The sequence below is a fragment of the Uloborus diversus genome, chromosome 6 (assembly GCF_026930045.1).
Source record: "Uloborus diversus isolate 005 chromosome 6, Udiv.v.3.1, whole genome shotgun sequence".
Classification (NCBI taxonomy): Eukaryota; Metazoa; Arthropoda; class Arachnida; order Araneae; family Uloboridae; genus Uloborus; species Uloborus diversus.
In genome coordinates, this window is record NC_072736.1 from 31339528 (window position 1) to 31350100 (window position 10573).

Below are 10573 nucleotides of genomic sequence, written 5' to 3' on the forward strand. Positions count from 1 at the left end.
TATCTATGGAGTCGAATATATAACTATACTAGTGAAAATACCCGGCGTTGCCTGGGTCAGTAATAATTAAGAGAAAAAATCGTTACTTGCTTTTGTTTTCTGTTTTAAGTGAAAGAATTTAAAACACATCTTTTTGACGTGATTAAAAATCGAGTTTCTTCCTTACCCATAAAACTAAAATAGCAATAAGTATAAAGAACAAAATAGTATTAATTTAGAAACGAAAGCACTATATTTAAGCATATACAAATTTCCAAAACATGAAATTAATCTTCTCATGTTTAAAAAGATTAATCTGTTGATACTTTTTTTTTTTACATGGAGTCTAAAACCTTCTCTGTATGGCTAATGAAGTACGAAGTGATTTAAAAAAAGTATCTGCGCTCGTAATCCCCTTATACTTGCTTTAGCTATTTTGGGAAATTTCAATCATTGTGGGCTCTTGGTGCGATTTTACCGAATTTGCGAGAGTCGTTTTGGGGTACCTTCGATGATTCTCCCCCCTTCTTTCCTTCCTTTGTAAAACGATATGATATTAATTTTCGTTACAGAGATATCGTCGCCAGATTCTGAGATACTTTTGGTCACCATAAAATGGCGCTACGCAGTTTCATCCGAAATGTTTCCAAAATAAGTTGTAAAATCTGGTGATTGTTTGAAATTGTGCAAAAAGGAAAATTAATGGAAGTTTTTGTGCTGTTTATGGATTTGCCTAATTTAGTTGCTGGATTATTTAACACAGTAAAAAAAGTCTTTTGAAAATTCTTTGATTGGCGATATTTTGTTTATATGGTGAAAGCTGAGAAACATTATTACGTAGTCTTCGGCTTCAAAAACAGCAACGTTGAAAAAACTGCCAAATGCATCAGCTACGGAAATCTTTCTGCAAAAATTTTGGCGATCTGCTGGTTGATTGGATAATGAGTAAGCGTTCAATCAGCATAAATAATAATAAAAACCATTAATTACATTAAAGTTCCGTTTAAGTGGAAAATGATCAGCCAAATCATGTATTATTTGCCAATCTTGTGCAAAAATCTTACTTCAAGATTTGACTTGAGAAAAGCCTTGAACGGTCACGAAAAGCAAAGATAGTCAACAATACAACGATTGCCGCTATCGACAGGGAGTTGAGATGATACACTAAATACTGTATTGAGTTGAGGAAAGCCTTCGAACATGGAACTAAAAAGCTTATAACTCGTTTTTTATTCTACTTAGAAATTTCGAACAGGTGCCATCTTCAGCAGAAAAATCAGAGCTTTCGATGGACATATAATGTAAATATGTGCAAGTATTTTTTCATCCCAATATTAGAGAATTTATACAAAAATTGTGTTTTATTGCCCCCTAAGGGGGTTTGCCCCCCATAACGCGACGAAAACTACCCTATGTGTTATTCTGATGCATAAGCTATATTATTGTAAAGTTTTATGAAAATCCGTTCAGTAGTTTTTGCGTGAAAGAGTAACAAACATCCATCCATACATCCATACAGACAAACTTTCGCATATATAATAGTAGTAAGATGAATGTTACATAACGTAACCCTGTCCGATTTGAACAACATTTCAGGCAAAACCCCACAACTCTCTCAACGAAAAGATTAACAAGGTTTCATTTAAAAAGCTTGAATTAGTTTTTATTTATTTACATTTATAATATTCTTTTGATAATACGAAATAGAATGATATTTCCAATCTTATCCGTTTTCTAATTATCATTCCTAATCATCAATTAAAAGCTTGAACAAACTATTAACTCTTTGAGGGACGGAGGCTTCCTTTGATGCAACCATTTTTTATATATATATATATTTTTTCTTTCTTCAGCCAATTGACACAGTGATTTCAGTTAGCTGAAAAAAAAAGAGAAGCAAGAAATAAATGGTGTTCTCAAGTGAAGTCACTATTCCTCAAAGGGTGAAAGCTGTTCGAAAAAATTTTAAATACCGAAAAAGGCGTATTGCCGTTTTTTATCATTATTTTTTTCTTTCTAATGGGGCTGTGTTAGAGGCTTTAGCCTTTATGGAACAAGTGCGAACCAACGATATGGAATATGCCACCATTAAGACGCGGATGTGAATGTCACAGGAAAATTTGATGCCCAGTTTCCACCAGATGGAGACACCTGAGCTCTCTTCGATGGGAAACTGCAAAAGGAATTTAATTTTGTCAAGAGACAAACGACCTAAGGGATCTTTTGCATGCCGATTAATGGAATGTATACCTAATGAATTAAATTAAGCATCTGTGTAATTTTATTTTAACAACATGTTAATTTTAACAACAATACATATAAAATTTTACGACGCAGGTAATGATTTTTTTTCTTTAGTACGATGTTAGCAAAACACTCTATTGCAAGAAATAGTAAATATCTTTAGCTTGAAGAAAATAAGCGTTTTTTTTTAAAAAAAAAGGCAACATAGAAACGAAAAATTCAAAAAAATTTACCTCGTATTCACCTTTTTTGCTTCTTTGCTTGTAACGCAGCAAATAGCGGTAATTTTTACCTAGTAATTTATAGTTAAATGCAGATGTCTGTTTTTTGTTACGTTTAATGCTACCTTCACAATTTACTAAAGATGGATGCATAGATGCTAATTAAATAACTCCTTAGTACAAAGCCAGTGAATAACAATCAGAAAATGTATTCCAATGATGCAAATAGAAATATGTTTAATGGAACAACATCGAATAAGAGATTTTTTCGTCAATTAAAAACTGACCTACTGTTTTCTTTTGGGATCATAGAACCACAATTCAGTAAGATTTAAAAGTAATAATTTCTAATAAATTACTTATTACATGCGTTAATATGGCCTAGCTTGTAATTTCATAAACTGATCACAGTAAAATATTCAAGTAATTTTCAATTTCATTTTTCTATAAAATTTTGATACCACGGAAAGCTTGTTACATCAACTTCAAGTTTTATTTATTCATTTATTTTACCTTTAAACACGAATTATTTTTGGGCATTTAATATGTTCCATGATAATGCTTAAATATTGGGGGGGGGGGGGGGAATATCAGTAAAAAATCTACGTAATTTGTTACTCAGAAAGGAGAGAGATGTTAAAAACAATCTAAAGGTTCAAATAAAACTTTTATCAAAATATAAAATGAATCTGAAATGAACCATGCCAAAAATATAAAGAATTAAAACGAAAAAAAAAAAAAAAAAATCAATAATTATTTTTTCTTATCCTCAAACACACGGAATGTGTAGAATTTCTTTTTTCGCCGCTGACTTAGAATCTAAAATTAGTTTTTAAATGGAAAAACACATTAACACGTAAAATTGCTCGTATTATTAAGAAAACTTTAAAAGGGAGCACTGCGACTTACCTAGTTTGGGTAAACTTAATTTTCTTTTGCATACAATTTTGTTCAAGATATGTTTCCTATAAGTATGACATAGATAAAAACTGCGTGTTAAAACAGAAAAAAATCGGAATTCAATTACTGATTCACCAGGGACACACCTCACTCTGGCTGTCTTTCGTACAACATGCGTCTACGAAATCCACGAAAATCCAAAAAGAAAGGAGAAAGAAATAAAGAAAACCACGCCAATGAGACTGTGGGATACGACGAAAGTGGCAATAAATGCTTGTTTTTACTTTGCCGATGGCAATTTGATGGACCAAAGGCGAGGGGCTGAATTTCAAGGTCACACGACCCAGCTGGTTTGAAAGAAGAAAGGGACATTTCCCCGTTTCAGACAAAGCAAAAAGCAGACGAAAATTGGGAACCTGTAGTTGTTGTACGAGGTTCTCGTGTTCTGAATTGACTCAAGCGCTGAGAAAACTGCCGATTAATGGGAATATTTAAGGGGAAAATGCTGCGTTTTATAAAAACTTAATCTTTCGGAAAAATTTAATTGATGCGAGATGCAACAACTGAGAAAAAAGGACAGGGGTCTTTCGGGAACGGGGGGGGAGGGTCCGGACCCCATGGACCCTCCCCTTGGCTACGTCCTTGGGTGCAGCATCATGAGGAGCCCGTCGACGGTGAGGAAGGTGGCAGTGGGAAAAATCAAGACACCAAAAACAGTCAAGTGAGAACAATAAGCAATTGTGATTGCTCAATAGACGGACTTAGGGTAGCTGTTACTCTACCAACAAACTTCAAAAATAATTGAAACCATCGCAGAATGCTTAAGGATTGAAATCTCAAAACAAGGGATGAAATTTTTAGCGAATCACGTGTTTGGAACCGTCATGTTTCCAAAAAATATATTTTCCAGCGGAAATCATAGTTTGAAGATCTCGGTTGGAAAAATAGGAACTGCAAGGAAGGGACTAAAAAATGTAGGAATGTTTTCCAGAATTATAGGAAAATAGGAACATTTCTATGCCAGTGCATTTATTGTGTATGATTTTAAGAATATTCTATAAATATTTGATTAAAGAATATCCGCAGACAAGCCGGTGAGAGCTTTTCCCAGAGCACCTTTGGAGAAAGCATACTTGCCAACCTTTGAAGAAAAAAACAGGAGATTCCACTAGACATGTATAGATGATTTACCAGTGACATATTTCACAACAAAATTATTAAATTATGCTTTTAAACAACATGAATTACTAAATTTAAAGTGAAATGGGTATTTTTTGCAGAAAAAAAAGTAGCAAAAAAAAAAAAAAGAAATACTACAAAGGAAAAACCAAACAATGTATGAATTTGCTTCAAGTTTCGTACATTCCAGTCTCTAACAAAAAAAAAAAAAAAAAGTCGCAACAAAAATTTAATTACTAATATCCCCTCCGAACAGACACCCCTCAAAGGCGGACAATTTTTAATACCCCTATTCTATGGCAACCAGGGTTGGCTTTCTGCCGGCAGAAACTAGTTTTTGCCGTGCCAGAAACTGGTTATAACCAGTAAAAATCGGCAGAAACTGGCAAAAACTTAAAAGCATCTTTAATTACTTAAGTAATTGCTAAATGATATTCGTTCAAGTAAACTAAAAAATTAAACTTCATTTCATCATTTAAAAAAAAAAAAAATCCTATGCTAATGCCCTTTATTTAGTTCGAGAAGGGAACTTTTCAATTGCAGATGCTTGCAAGTTTGGATTAATCTAACAAAGGACGAAAATTCATATAGGTACTCAGAAAAGAGGACCGACATACAAAACTAAAAGGCATTTCTGATTTTAATTTGCATGCTTTATCTAAATTGTTTGTGATTGAAATTATTGAAATTATCACATGCTTCAAGAAGAAAGTGCCAGAATTTTACTTGCCAATATTTGCATAGATTTTGTACCTAATCTCACAGCTTTGCAAAACAAATTGGTCCTATTAGTACAGTAAAAATAGGGGTCGGACCCAAACATCCAAAAAAAAAAAGCTAAACCTGGTGCAAATTGTTTCTTACCCTCCCAATAAGAACAGGTAAAAAGTCCCACCCCATTGTGCGTTGGGTTTTGGAATGGGGGGCATCTAAAAACTGCTGTTTTGGGTATTTTTCAAGAATTTTTAGAGTAAATTTCAAGTGAGAATATTATGTTTTACTAAATTTAAAAGCATTAAATTAAAGGTGTTTGACCCCCAAGAGGGATGACATAACCCACCAATGCTACAAAGCCCCCCTATCCCCGTAAAACGAAGCAGTACCCCCGAACCCCCCTCCATACATTTCATATGGAAACATTATTTTATGCTAAGTTAAAGTTAGAAATCGAGTGTGTCCATTTTCCAAGATCGATGATGCACCTCCTCTCAAAGCTACAGCACCCCCCCCCTTCGCCAAATAAATGAAAACCTCACCCCCCCCCCCCTTTTATTTCAAGTAGAAGTATTATTTCATGCAAATCAAAAATGCATTAAATTAGGATTGTCCACCCCACAAGAACAGTAGCTCACCTCCCAAAACGAAATTATATACTAAAATATTATCCTCCCCCACCCCCCTCTAATGGTGCACATTTAATTAAATGGCCAGAAAAATTACGCAGAACTGTTTTTTGCTTTCAAATGATTTCTCCTAAGCTTGTAACAAAAAGTCTTCGTTATCAAGATGTTTTTTGGAATCTAGATCCTCAGCAAAATCGTTATTGTTGCAGCTATGTCTAACACAGTTTGTGCATATAATTGAGCACTTCAGTCCACTTTCAGACTTTTCAAACATTCACTATATCCAATGAACTCCTCAGAGCAAGCACAAGATTTGAGACGCAGAAAGTCTTCTAGAACAGAAGGCTTGACTGTTGTAATAGGACGCAGATTATATTTCTGTGGTGCTTTCTTTGCACCCATCAACTAGTATGTTGTGGCCATCACGAAACTTTCTTCTATATTTTTCTTTTTTTTTTCTGATTCCTCCCCATGCTTGACGAGGAAGCAATATTCCCAACAAAAATAAAATTACACATGCAAAAACTTGACGACCATCCCAATGTCTGAATTATTGCAAAAGCAAAGCAAAGAGCGAAAATTGAAGGTTATTTTAAAAGACTTGCTTGAATTAATTATAAATATTTTATTTGTTAACAAACATAAGATGGCAACAGTTAAAAATTTTAAATCATTGAGATAATATTTCCGATCATTTCCATACAATTAAAATCACGAGAAATACGCAGACGACAATCTATTACGATTTATCTTTCTTATTGTTGCATTAATAAAGCTATTTTTATTTATTTATATAAAAAAAAAAAACACCTTGGAGCGATTGGTGTCAAAATTGAACCAAAGCCTGTTTGCATAAGGATTCACTTATATTCCAAATTTCAACCAGAACGTAGCATTACTTCTTGAGATAGGGCACTCACAATGGAAAAAAAGAACGGGCGATTGCGCTACCCCCTTTTTAGCTGTTAACACCAAAATAAAATCAGCCTTTATACCCACTAAGGGCTACTTGCCGATAAATTTTTCTTTCATTCCGTTCATTATTTCTTGAGATACAGCAGTCACAATTGACGACAAAAAACGTTCTATAGCTCAACCCCCGTTTGAGTTATTGACACCAAAATTGAATCAGCACCTGTTCCTGTTACTGGCAACATATGAACCAAATTTTGTTTGATTCCGCCAGTTACTTTCTGAGGAATAGCAATCACGCGTAACCTTAAAAACGTCCCATTGCTCCACCCCCCTTGGAGGAATTCGCGCCAAAAACCAATGGGCACAAGTTCACATAGGGGCACATATGTGTACCAAATTTCGTTCGATTTCATGCGGTAGTTTTTGCTGTAGAGCAGCCACAAAAAACTGGTCACACACAGACGTGACACACACAGACAGACAGACATTTTCCAAAAATAGTCGAAATGGACTCAGCACACCTCAAAACGTTCGAATCCGTCAAAATTCGAAAATTTGCACGAATCCAATACTTTCTTCTATATATTAGATATAGAAGAAAGTAAAAATGACACTAGCTTTCCTATACTTACAAATTACCTATACACTGCATTGCTGGCATATTTCCTTGAAGCTTACAGATCATTACCAAAAATATGATCAAGCAGGTATCTTCCATCTATTACATATGAGGCAGTGAGAAGCAAAGGGATGCAAGTGGCAAAATTAAAAATTTGGAGATAACCAGTACAAATGGTTGGTGTACCTCTCCTCTATCTTTAGGCAAGAGATGGTACTAGTAGACCTGGTAGTTGCTTCTATACAGCATGATTTAGAAAAGAAAATCAATGAAAGCTTACCTAGGATCTTATCTTTAAACGCGTTTTATTCCAAACTTGAAAATGTCCACTTACATCCCTTTGATTCTCACTGCCTTATATATGACGACAGCTGTTCGTTCTCTGATGGTGGATGAAACTTTTGCTTCAGATAATAGAACTTTAACGATACAAGATTTCTTTCCTTCTGAAACCAGATTCATCGAATACTGATGGAGGATCAGCGCATAACTCGTACCAGAAGTTTTTAGCAATTTGTTATTCCATTTTTACTGTTCATACCATTCGGTGTAAAAGATGGTTTGGGCTTACCCATTTTTACAGATAGTAACTACTCTCGTAACAGAAGCAAAGACATAACTGTTTACCTCCTTTACAAAGAAATGCCACAAAATTGTTTGCCTTCAATATCCTTTGAGTTACTACCCGAACGTTAAAGGTCTCATCGCAACTCACCTTATCATCAGCGAGCAATACCACTACCAACTTAAGAGGGAAGAAACTTCTGGGGGCTTTAGAAACGGATTGTGATTTCCAAACTGAGAGACAAAAAAGTGTAAATATTTAGCATTCTATTGTGTTGCTTATTTCTCTCGTCAAGACTTGTTCTATCGTTGAATCACTACAGGTTCTAGACCACCTGAATTTGTCACTGAGTTAGATCGTTGAATAGCTGATGTTTGATGTGATCAAATTTTTTTTATCGCGCAATGTACTCAAAAGTTTGAGATAGTGTTGAAAGTATATGTCCGCATATTGAACATAATTCACATAACCAGCTGCGTAAAAGAGAGGTAGCTCGGTGTTTGCAAATGAGAACCCCCACCGACTTTGAGGGTGCAGAATTGCAGCATTGCCCGTCTCACTATTGGCAATTTCGGTTTGTCCCCGTACGGTGATGGCAAAAGATTGTAGAATAGTTGAAGTTTGTTAATCAAGAAGTAGGGAAACTTTGGTCAATTTGGACTTTTTTTTATGCTGCACAGGAATATTGTTTTCCAGCGCTCTAAACAGTTGAATAACTCCAGTCACAAATAATTTGGTTACTGAGCTCGCTTAGATCTTTTAGAATTATTATTCTGACATTACTATATCATTGTGTGGCATTTTGTACTTCGGAAAAGTTTAAATCGGGGAACTTTTTTCGCGAACTTCACTGCAATAGTTAATTTTAGAATGTAAGTTCAGGGTCCCCCCCCCCCCCAAAAAGCGATGGCGCACCCCTTAAGTGTGACGAAGTATCCATCCAGAATAAAAGCCCTCAAAAAAGAAAGAAATACTCCTTGAAAAAAATGCCTTAAAAATTCCAATGACGCAAAGCTGCTCCATGACCCCCCCCCCCCCCGCCTGTGCACCCCTGTTAATTAGAATTTTTTTCTGTGAGAGTTTATTATTTTACTATTATAGAGTGGTTTCTGCGAGGTTTGAGAATTTTTTTTAAGTAATAGAAATTATTTTTATTTAAATAGAGGATTCTTTCGTCCCCCCCCCCTTCCCCCCAAAACCCGACGCGCAAAGTGCTGGGACTTTTTACCCCTTCTTGCTGGAAGGGTAGGAAGTAATTTGCAACAGGTTTCACCTTTTTTTTGGATGTTTGGGTTTGGCCATTTTTTGGCCTAATTTTACTGTACTATATTTCTCGAAACTTATTTTTCCAGCTGAATTTCTCCCACTACCCCAGTTACTACATGGTGGACCAGTTAAATATATATATATATACAATAGATGAAAGTTTCACGAACATTGCTTGTTCCTTTATGAATTGCCTGCTGGCTCTTCTGTTGCAGGAATATTCTAAAGTTTCTCATTTGTACATATTAGATTGAGAAACTGTTTAGATTGTAGAAACCATCTTTTCTAAGAAGCAACTGCGGGGTCTAAACAATGTAACATTTGATTTTAAATTGTGGTAATATCGTAATTAAATTATGCTTTGGTTAATAATTATTTTTTCCATGCACTTCCTATTGCATGTCAATAATTTAAATTATTTTCATTTAGTGAGTTTTTGCCAGTTTCTGCCGAAAATGTGGCAGAAAGCGGTTTTTGCCATGCCGGTTTTAACAGGTTTCTACCAGGGTTGGCCGAATTGGACCCAATGGGGTTTTTTTGAAAAACCCATTTAAAAAACCCATTATTTAACCCACTTTTGGGTTTTTTAAAATTTTCTGAGAAGTTTTTTAAAAAATTAATTAATTTAAATACTTTTACAATTTAAACTTCATTTATTTTTATTTGTTCTTCACCAGACAATGAACATAAAAAATGAATTTTGAACTTTAATAGTATTTCTTAACTCTTAACGGCATTAAAAAAATACTTCAGATTTTAAATAAATGTATTTAACTTTTTTCTTGAACTGGTCAATAAATAACTCAAATTATATTGACCAAGTCCTATCAGTCTGATTTTCTCAATATTTGCAGATTGTACAGAGGAAACTTAATTTAGTTAAAAGGCTTTCATGTGAATTATTTTCTGCTAACCAACACATCACAAATCTCGAATAAACACAAGGTATATTTTTTAGAAATAAACAGATTTTTCAAACGGTCAACAGAAAACAGAAAAGGTACAGTATTTTCATTATCTTACGAAAAAGTTTAATATTTCTTACTCTGTACACAGAAATAGAAAAACATGCAACATACAGTTCAAAGAAATATCTTGATTAAGCTGGAATTCAGTAAAAGGGGGACTTGAGGTTCTACAGTAGTTTTACATAAAATAAAATACAATTAAGTAAAATGCAAAAAAAAAAAATAAATAAAAAAAAATGTAGTAATTAAAAACGTACAATAGATTTTATCACTCGAGAAGTAACTTTACCTTAACTGTTGGTAATAATGAAAATTAAAAAATCTGAAACTTCACCATTCTCCGAAGACAATTTTTGCACATTGTCCATATACTT